This window comes from Halichoerus grypus, chromosome 10, assembly GCF_964656455.1.
Source record: "Halichoerus grypus chromosome 10, mHalGry1.hap1.1, whole genome shotgun sequence".
In the NCBI taxonomy this organism is placed as follows: Eukaryota; Metazoa; Chordata; class Mammalia; order Carnivora; family Phocidae; genus Halichoerus; species Halichoerus grypus.
The window spans coordinates 98,252,507-98,264,364 of record NC_135721.1 but is presented as its reverse complement, the minus strand read 5'-3'; positions in this window follow the sequence as shown (position 1 = coordinate 98,264,364).

The window sequence follows — 11,858 nt, the reverse complement described above, 5'->3', positions numbered from 1 at the left end:
ACTGAGTAGCAGTCACATACACAGGTGGGGAACTCAGAAGATAGTGAAGGTGGGCAGCTACTGTTTATTCAGTTCAAAACAGTAATCTCATGACTCCAACCTGCTGGTTCAAATTGGGATTTCATCATCATTCAACAACCCCTAGTTCTCCTTGGTAAGGGGGACCACATGACACAAGGAGAGCCATACTCCCCAACTATGATGATTGACCCAAGGGTGGGCATCCAACCCAAATACAAGGTCTCAGAGCTCTTCATAGGCTTTAAAATTTGGAATAAAAAAGACAGATGCTCAGTAAATCTCTGGCCAGGAGCTCTTGGTAGCCATGTTTCCATTATTTTGGGAAAGCTAGCTTGGGGTAATTAAGTGGGCATGCAAAGAGGAGAGGCAAAAGAAAGAGAAAGAGAGAGACAGACATGGAAACACAATTGGATGGTCTAAGGCCTCCAACAGCATACTCTTAACTCTTAATCAATCAACCAAATTTATGGGCATTTCATTTTTATGGGGCACCATGCTGGGCTTTAAGGGAATACTAGAAAGGCTTTGCCCAAAAGAACTCGCTGTCTAGTTTTATGGACAAAAACTGTAAGAAAAGTTTAATAGCAGCAAAATTGGAGGATTCTACAACAGAAGGCAGACCTGAAAACATAGTGTGGTCTTTACATTACTTTCAACTTTATTCACTGCATCCAGTAAGTTTCCAAAACCTAGTAACTCTGGGGGAAAATATCTGTCAAATCTATTCCTCTCACAAAGCCTGTAAAGTCTGTAAATCTCTAAATGAATACCATCACAATGAAAAATAAAACCAAACATTTTTAAATACCCAAATTACCAAATAAGATTAATAGAAATTGCCATTAAGTAAATAAATAAATAAGCAAGCCTAAGACAATGATTGCTGGTAAATTAGGTCTTTCCTATTTAATCTCTTTCAACTCAAGGTCTTTAAGTTTCATGGTAATTAATCAAAAGCTTAGCTTGCATTCACATTTTTCCAGAAATTAAGTTGCCAGGTTAAAACCCTCCAATAGCTCCCATCATATCTGAGAAAAAAAATCCAAATTCTTTGTAATGGTCTTTAACACCCTACACCTTTTGATCTTGCCCATTTTCTTACCTCATTTCCAACCGCCTTCCCATCACTCTCCATTGTCCACCACTCTCCTATGTTTCTAAAACAACTTGTTCACTCACTAGAGCACTGTCTCTCCCATTATTTTCTGGTCTTGGTTTAATAAATTACCTCTCCTCCAATCCCATCTCTATCAAATAACTTGATTTATTACACGTCATAGTATATGACTTATGTATGTATGTGCTTATTGTCTATGTTTTGTCTTTGCTACTAGCATGGAATCCCTATGAGGGCTGAGACCTTGAGTCTCTTTCACCACTGTATTCACAAGACCTCAGAGTAATGCCTGGCACATTGTAGACCCTCTAAGCAATAGGGAAAAGGACATGAGGCAAAAGGTTTTATCTTCAGTTGTCTTTTATATTTTCTGTGGGAAGAGTTAACCTCCCAAAAGACTTTCTTCATGCATTATTGGCTCAAACTAGATCACAGGCTTGCTTCCATACCAATCATCAGTAAAGAGAAATGGGATTGCCATGATTGGATTAGACCAATCATGACTCATTCCCAGGGACAGGCCAGCCTTCCTGGAAATCAAGGGATTGCCACTCACTACCTAAAAATAAAATTGGAATTCTATTAGCAGCAAAGAAGGGGAGGTAGCTGATGAATAGGCAAATAGCAGTGTCAGACATACTTAACGTCCCATTTCTCATGTTGAAGTCAAATCCCTTTGAGCCCGTGAAGAATGTCTTTGAATATCACATAGGATCACGCCTATTGCTTTGCATTTTCTAATTCACCCATTCATTTGTTCATTCATTCTCAGAAATACCTTTCAGCACCTATTATGTGTCAGACTACATCAGACTCTATTAAAATCTGGGGTATAAAGAATCAGACGGTTCTTATTTTAGGAGAGATTGCAGTCTATTTTGCAGATGAGTTTTACAAACAGTTATAATACGGTGTGTTAAGTGCTTTAGTAGCAGGAAGTGGAAATTGTAATTAGACATGAAAAGCATTACTAAATGTCCAAGTAGGGGAACTTTGACAAACATTGTTGGATGAATAATGGGTGATTAAATGACAAAGCAAAAGAAATGAATGGATATACATGCACTAAGAAAGCTTGAACTAGCTTTTTGTGTTGACATCTATATTCTATGGGGGGAACACATTGCACAGATATCTGCCCAGATCCATGTCAACACCACCTTAATTTTTTTAAACCTTGGTAAAGATAAAAGGGAGATAAAAGATAAAATGCCCTGATAAGGGAGCCAGAGCATTGCTTGACTAAATGAAATTCAAGCTCTGGTTACCTTGGGTGACCTAACTAGAAAAGAGTCCCCAAAGAAAAGAACCTTCTCTGTATAATATGTATTTTCTTGTTAAGGTAATGCTTTCTTAAACTTTGCATGGATTTCACAATATTTCCCCAACAATTTTCTAGGAGATGATATCTATACTAGCTAGTGATTAAAAAATGCCATTAATGTGCCACCATTGATTCCTCTGCAATACTTAACATTTCATTAATGTAGAAACAGATACACCTAAAAATTAATTAATGTAATACACATTAATGAATAAAGAACTAAAATCACGTGATGATCTCAATAGATGCAGAAAAAGCATTTGACAAAATCCAATGCCCTTTGTGATAAAAAAAAAAGAAGAAAACTGGGAATAAAAGGGAACTTTCTCAACCTGATAAAGGGCATCTACAAAAAACTCACAGCTAACATCATGCTTAATGATGCTATGTTAGAAAATGGTTTTACATAAAAAAAGATGGAATACTTCTCCCTCCTTAAGATCAGGAACAAGATAAGGATGTCTGCTCTTGCCACTTCTATTCAAGATTGTACTGGAGTTTCTAGCCAGAAAATTAAATAAAAGGCATCTGGATTGGAAAGGAAGAAGTAAAACAATATTTGCAGATGACCTGATCTCCCATATAGTGAATCTTAAGGAATCTATACAGTAGCAATAACAAACTGAAATGATATTAACTATGTTATTTATAGTAGCATCAAAAAGAATAAAACACTTAAGAAAAGTTTAGCAAGAGAGGTGCCAAACGTACACTCTGAAAACTATGAAACATTAAAAAATGAAAGACTCAAATTAGAAGAATATCCCATGTCCATGGATTGAAAAATAATATTGTTAAGATGGCAATATACCCCAAGTTGATCTACAAATTTAACTCAATCCCTATAAAAATCCCAGTTGGCTTCTTTGAAGAAATTGGTAAGCTATTCCTAAAATTCATATGTAAATTCAAGAGCCTAATAATCTTGGGGAAAAAAGACTTGGAGTACTCACGCTTTCTGATTTCAAAAGCTACTAGAAAGCTACAATAGTAGTCAAAACAGTATGGTACTGGCATAAGGATGGATATATAGATGAATGGCATACAAGTGAGAATCCAGAAATACACCCATATATCTATAATCAATTGATTTTCTACAAGGGTGCCAAGACCCATTCCATGGGGGAATGAATGGTCTTTTCAACAAACGGTACTGAGACAACTGGATATTCACGTGCAAAAGAATAAAACTGGACCCCTACCTCATACCACATCAAAAAATCAACTCAAAATGTATCCAAGTCTACGTGTAAGAACTAAAACTATAAAAATCCTAGAAGAAAACATAGGTATAAATCTTCATGACCTTGGGTTAGGCAATATTTCTTAGCTATGAACCCAAAAGTACAAACAACAAAATAAAAAGTAAATAAACTGGGTTTCATTAAATTTAAAAACATCTGTGCTTCAGAAGACACTGTGAAAAAAATATAAAGACAACCTACAAAATGGAAGAAAACATTTTCAAGTCATATATGATAAGAAATTGTACCCAGAATATGTAAAGAGCTCTTACAACTCAATGTTAAAAGACAAATTACTCAAATAAGAAATGAGCAAACGATTTGAATAGACATTCTCCCAAGAAGATATACAACAGGTTTATAAGTACATGAAAAGATGCTCCATATCACCAATCAGTAGTGAAATGCAAACCAAATGCAATCAATTGCAAATGCATGCAAACATCACAATGAGATACCACTTGACATTCAATTGGATAGCTATAATCAAAAAGGCAGATAATAACAAGTGTTGACAAGAATATGGACAAATCGGAGGCATCATACATTGCTAGTAAGAATGTACAATGGCACAGCTATTGTGGAAAACAGTCCAGCAATTCCTCAAAAGGTTAAATATAGAGTTATCATATGACTCAGCAGTTCCACTCCTGGGTATATATCCAAGAGAAATGAAAACCTATGTCCACACAAAACTTGCACACAAGTGTTCATAGCAACATTATTCATAATAGCCGAAAAGGGGAGACAAACCAAATGTCCATAAACTGATAAATGCATAAATAAAATGTTGTATATCCATTCAATGAAATATTATTCCACAATAAAAAAAAAATGAAGTAGTGATACATAATACAACATAAACAAACCTTGAAAGGATAATGCTAAGTGAAAGGAGTCAGACACAAAAGACCACATTATTGTATGTTTCAATTTATATGAAATGTCCAGAAGAGGCAAATTTATAGAAACAGAAAGCAGATTTGTGGTTGCCTAGGGCAGTGTGCGGGTGTTGGAGGGAAATGTGGAGTAACTTCTAATGGGTATGGGTTTTCTTTTAGAATGATTGAATGTTCTGGAATTAGATAATGGTGAAGTTTGCACAGTTTTGTGAATACACTAAAAATCACTGCATTGCAGTCTTTAAATGAGTGAATTGTACGGTATACAAATTACATTTCAATAAAGCTGTGGCTTTTTCTTTTAAAGAAAGACAAGCTTTTCTGTTTCCTGTATTCCATAGAGATTGTGTTGACCAACACAGTTTAAAACCCGTATAGATAAAATCAATGGTATGAGGCAGTCCTCGCGGTTTGGACGTTGGGGACTTTTTATTTCAGAGCTGAAAGCCACCGTTTGGGGTAAATCTAACCGGAGCAATGTTTGTTGAAGTTTTCAATAGCAAGAACTGATCCAGGCTGTATGTGCAGACTTCAGCCCTGACATGAAGTCCGGACTCTTTCAATTCTTATACCCAACTTTTTAATTTTTACTTGGCCTCAAACACCATGTGCTTTATACCAGGGGCAGCTTGGTGAAACTGCTAAAACCATGTGTCAGCATTGCTTCCTCCCCCCGGACATGCACCGGGTACTGCCATGTCTGCTGTCCCTGACCTCCTCCTCGGTCCTTATCTGCCGCACTCCCTGCCCCGGCCGACCTTGGGTCCCTTGGCCCACTACCTGCCTGGCCCACCTGCCTCTCTGGGGAAAGCCACCCCTTTCAGTTCCTTCAAGCTCTCTCTTTGACACAGGTAGTCACCTGCCTAGCTTCCTTCCTGCACAGTAATTATACTGTATTCATAGCCTGATTTGACATTTCCATAGAAAAAATGCAATTACAGCATCCCAAAAGGCAGAAATAACCTGCTGATGATATTTGAGGGGGAAAATAAAATCACTTTGGAGATATGCTCCAACTCAGTCTCTCTGAAAAGTGTTACCAAATGCTGTTAGATGCTGAAGCCTCTCCCATTTTCCTTCATCTAACTATTAAACCTTGCCCAACCACAAGTATCAAGTTTCTAAAAAAACCCAAGTAAGGAGAACTTGCACTGAGCAACTTAGAACCTTATGAAGAAAAGTGGTTTGTGGGGAATACAAGATGAGGATAAGCCTGAGAATAAAGCTCTTATAAACTCATTCATAAAAAAAAAAAAAAAAACCACTAAGTGCTGATTAGTTGAATATTATTTATATTTTCCTCTTTTAAATTAGCAGCAGAGGGTACTGTAGATTCATTTCCATTTTCTGTCCAGAAACTTTTTAGAATTCCAATGATCTTTTATTGTACTTATCACCAATAGATACTATTCTTTTGAGCACTTAATAAATGTCAGCACTGTGCTAAGTACATAATATACATTATCAAGTCACACAGACTTGGGTTCAAATTGTGATTTCATAATGTGTTAGCTGTATGACTTGAATCTCCAGACCAAAATACTCCATCATTTCCAAACCACAAAAGGCTCTCTGAATTCGAAGTATTCTTATAATTTCGCCATACGGTGAGACTTTCACATTTGCTCTGCCTGAGAGGTATAGAATCTCTCCTGTGTGTACAGGAGATAGTCAGACATCAGGGTACGATAATTAAAGGCTCTACATAAAGTTGAGGATCTGAGTCCTTTGGTGCCAGCCTGGGACCCAGAATCCTCCACGGACCAGACACACCGATGTGATTTTCCCTAGAAGCCCTTTCAAGTCCTTCTTCCTCCTTGCCAGGACCTTTTTTTTTTTTTTGGGTTTGTTTTTCTCTAGCCAATCATCATTTTAGATGCAGCTCAGTCCAAGGGCAGCTGTAATTAATGAGCCAGGTTTCTGGCATTGATAAGAATGCTAGGTTAAGGTCGAGTGTGGAGGGCAATTTTCATTAAACACACTAAATGTGGTTGCAATTTGAAATGATATTGTCTATCTCTTGCTGAGCTGCTGTTTTATTACAACAGAAGTGATGGCCTTCCAAATTCAAAAGCAATACTAAAAGGGTTATATGGGGAGAGATGTTTCCTCGCACCGCAACTGTTAAAATAAAATGTTGCCTCCGTTTGTTTACCAAGGTAGAACCAAGCGACATTTTGCATGTGGTTTGCTGAAGGACCCCTCTAAACTCAGGGTCCACAGTGCCCATTCTGGGGCTCCTGATGTGTTTTCATGACAACCAGACATCAGATATTAGGGGTGATGGTTGACAATCCCAAAACCTAAAATAGAATCACAGTCTTATATTTTTTTGCTATTATTTTTACTTATGTTTATTGAGTTATTATTTTTTTAAGATTTCATTTATTTTTCAGAGAGAGAGAGCATAAGCAGGGAGAGCAGGAGGCAGAGGGAGAGGGAGAAGCAGGCTCCCCGCTGAGCAAGGAGCCGGATGCAAGACTCCATCCCAGGACTCTGGGAACACGACCCCAGCCCAAGGCAGACGCTTAACTGACTGAGCCACCCAGGCATCCCGGCTTACTCTTTTTTATTTTCAGCAAAATTTTTAGTGTTACGTCGAGCTTTTATTTTTTTTAGAAATAAAAAGGCAAGGTTAAAAAGGCAAATTTTATAGAGTCTTTATAGTTATTTTTTGCCCTACCTACTATCAACATCTCACATCAGAGTGATACATTTGTTACAGTCATTATTACCCAGAGTCCATAGTTTACATTACAGTCCACTCTTTTTTTTTATTTAAATTCCAGTTAGTTAACATACAGTGTAATATTAGTTTTACATGTACAGTATAGTGATTCAACACTTCCATACATCACCTGGTGCTCATCACTAGGGTTCACTCTTGATGTTGTATACTATATGGGTTCCTTCTCTCCCTCTCCATAGTTTTGTCTTTTCCAGAATGTCACGTGCTGGAATCATATACTACATTGCCTTTTCAAACCGGTTCTCTCTCACTTAGCAGTATACATTTAAATTTCCTCCGTGTCTCTTCATGATTTGATAGCTAATTTCTTTTTAGTGTGGAATAATATTCCATTGTCTGGATGTACCACAGTTTATTTATTCATTCACCTACTGAAGGACATCTTGGTTGCTTCCAAGCTTTGGCAGTTATGAATAAAGAAAGCTCTATAAACATTCGTGTGCAGGATTTTGCATGGATATGTTTTCAAATCTTTTGAGTAAATCCCAAGGAGCATGAGTACTGGATCCTATGGTGAAAGTATGTTCAGTTTTGTGGAAACCACCAAATTGTCTTCCCAAGTGGCTGTATTATTTTGCATCCTCACCAACAATAAATGAGAGTTCCTATTGCCTCACATCCTCATCAGCATTTAGTGCCACTGTTCTGGATTTGGCCATTTTAATTGGTGTGTGGTGATATTTCACTGTTGCTTTAATTTACAATTCCTTAATGACATGTGCTGTGGAGCAATTTTTCATATGCTTATTTACCATCCAAAACTCTCCCTTGGAGAAAGCTATTATTTTCTACTTACATTTACTTATTTATAAAATAATTTCTTTACATATATTTAAATATTTACATCTTAAAAGCCCAGGAATGAAACCATAGGCACCAAAAGAGTGAATTGCTGGAGAGATTATTACATCTTTTAATGTAAGAACTGTCAGTCCATAAACATAACTAAGCCTCGACCTTAGTACCAAATTTTGGCACTCCCAAATAAGTTGTAAGAGAAAAATTTTAAAAAGCAATAGACAGAAAGGAAGCAGAATTGTGATTATGACAAGACCCTCTTTCTTGCAAGGAAAATACTTATTGTTTCCTCTACCTTACATTTGCCACAATGTGCAACCAAAGAAACTCAGCACACCAATATTAAACCATAGCATGTCCCTGGCATGCAAAGGGGAAGGGCAGTTATGGTGGAGGCTCTTGACCAGGGGGTTTCAGTGGTGAAGGCCACTATCTCCATCCAATCTTAAGACAAGGGATGACTTAGTGAGAGCAGGTCTTCTGTATAAGACGATGCAGCTCTTCCCTGCAAGGTCTGACTTGAGAGAGAAATCTGGCCCAGCCACAGGTGTCTGGCATTCCTGCTCTTTGTTACAGGTAGAAGTTTGCGAAGTGGTAGTATTCATTACCAACTACAGGTTGTGTTCACTAACTAAAAAGGTAAGTAGGTCCTAATCTTCCTGACTCCTCATGAATAACTTGCTCAAGGCGGAGAGTCCCAAGACTCCACCCCCTAGTGAATAAATTAAATTGTCCTACTCACAAATTTGTCCTTTCTCAAAGATAGTCACATTTTTTTCTTTTTTTATTATTATTATGTTATGTTAATCACCATACATTACATCATTAGTTTTTGATGCAGTGTTCCATGATTCATTGTGTGCGTATAACACCCCGTGCTCCATGCAGAACGTGCCCTCTTTAATACCCATCACCAGGCTAACCCATCCCCCCACGCCCCTCTCTAGAACCCTCAGTTTGTTTCTCAGAGTCCATAGTCTCTCATGGTTCATCTCCTCCTCCAATTTCCCCCCCTTAATTCTTCCCCTCCTGGTGTCTTCTCCTTCTTCTTTTTTTTTAAAACATATAATGTATTATTTGTTTCAGAGGTACAGGACTGTGATTCAACAGTCTTACACAATTCACAGCGCTCACCATAACACATAACCTCCCCAATGTCTATCCCCCAGCCACCCCATCCCTCCCACCCCCCACCACTCCAGCAACCCTCAGTCTGTTTCCTGAGATTAAGAATTCCTCATATCAGTGAGGTCATATGATACATGTCTTTCTCTGATTGACTTATTTCGCTCTCACATTTTTTTAAAGACTTTATTTATTTATTTCAGAGAGAATGAGAGAGAGTGAGAAAGAGAGAACAGAGGGAGAAGGAGAAGCATCTCCCAGAGCAGGGACCAGAGAGCCTGACGTGGGGCTCGATCCCAGGACCCTGGGATCATGACCTGAGCCAAAGGCAGACACTCAACCAACTGAGCCACCCAGGTGCCCCAAAGCTAACCACATTTTATATCCAAATGACCCCTCTTGCCTTCCTCCTCACCCCTATCCCCTGCCATTTCTTAGCAGTGAGATGAGACTGGAGGGGAGGATAAGTGATGAAAGAGCTGGGGCTGTGCCTGGGGTGGGGCTCACTCAAAGAAATAGGTAAAGTCCCATGAAGAGCATCCAGTTGGCTGGATGGCCCTGAGCCATATGCTCAGCTCTTCTTGCTAAGATCCTAAGAGAGCAAGCATTGCCCACATTTTTTCTTTCTTATTGAAAAGTGGACTCTGCCTCTTCTCAATGGAAAATCTCCCCTCAAATTAAAAACAGGCTCCCAGCAGGACAACTAGCAAATAACATATATATATGACATATGACATACATATAATGACATATATACATAATACCATCTTTATCTTTCTTCAAAATACCAGTTAAATAAATAGAAGAAAAGAAATCCCATTTACAATTGCATCAAAAAAAAAAAAAAAGATTAAAATATCTAGGGATAAATTTAGGGGAAACTTTAACCAAGGAGGTGAAAGCCTTGAATACTGAAAATTACAAGATATTAATGAAAGAAGTTGAGGAAGACATAGATAAATGGAAAGATATTCCATATTCATGGATTGAAAGAATTAATATTGTAAAAATGTCCATACTACCCAAAGCAATCTACAGATTCAGTGCAATCCCTATCAAAACCAAATAACATTTTTCACAGATAGAACAAAAGAAATTCTAAAATTGGTATGGAACCACAAAAGAATAGTCAAAATAATCTTGAAAAAGAGCTAATCTGGAGGCATTATGCTCCCTGATTTCAAACCATATTACAAAGCTAACGTAATTAAAACAGTATGGTAATGGCATAAAAACAGACACAGAGATAGATGGAACAGAATAAAGACCCCAGACATAAACCCACACATATGTGGTCAATTAATTTACACCAAGAATATACAATAGGGAAAGGACAATCTTTTCAATAAATGGTGTTGGAAAAACTGGACAGCCAATCACAAAAGAATGAAACTCAATCCCTATTCTATACCATACACAAAAACAAACTTAAAATGGATTAAATACTTGTATATAAGATCTGAAATCTAAAACTCTTAGAAAAAAAAAAACATAGCCAGTAAGTTCTTTGACATAGGTCTTGGTGATGATTTTTCAAATCTGACACCAAAAGCAAAAGCAACAAAAACAAAAATAAACTCTTGGGACTACATCAAACTTAAAAGCTTCTACACAGCAAAGGAAACTATCCATAAAATGAAAAGACAACCTACTGAATGGGAGAAAATATTTGCAAATCATATATCTGATAAGGTGCTGGTATCTAAAATATATAAGGAATTCATACAACTTAACAGCAAAAAACAGCCCAATTTAAAAATGGGCAGAAGATCTGAATAGATATTTTCCCAAAGAAGACATACAGATGGCCAATAGGTACATGAAAAGATGCTCAACATAATTAATCATCAGGGAAATGCAAATCAAAACCACAGTGAGATATCATCTCACACCTGTTAGAATGGTTATTATCAAAAAGACAAGAAATAACAATTGTTGGCAAGCATGTGGAGAAAAGGGAACCTTTGCGCACTGTTGGAGGGAATGTAAATTGATATAGCCACTGTGGAAAACAGTATGGGGGTTCCAAAAAAAAATTAAAAATAGAACTACCATATGATACCACTTCTGGGTAATTATCCAAAGAAAATAAAAACACTAATTTGAATAGATATATGTACCCCTTGCTCACTGCAGCATTATTTACAGTAGCCAAGATATGGAAACAACTTAAGTGTGCATCCATGGATAAATGGATAAAGAAATTTTGGTATATCCATTCATATATATATGAATACATATATCCATTCATACACACACACACACACATACAATGGAATATTATTTTAGCCATAAAAAAGAGTGAAATCTTGACTGAACGTCAAGGACATTATGCCAAGTGAAATAAGGCAGAAAAAGAAAGACAAATACTGTATGATCTCTCTTATATGTGGAATCTAAACAACAACAACAGTGGACACAAGATCATAGATATAGAGAACAGATTGGTGGTTGCCAGAGGCAGGGGGTGCAGGGTGGAAGAAATGAGTGAACTGTTGTGTTTTGTTTTGTTTTTTCAGTTTTAAATAAATTTTTTTAAAAAAGGAAATGCCAGTTTTGTCCTCCTTTCAGGGAGGAC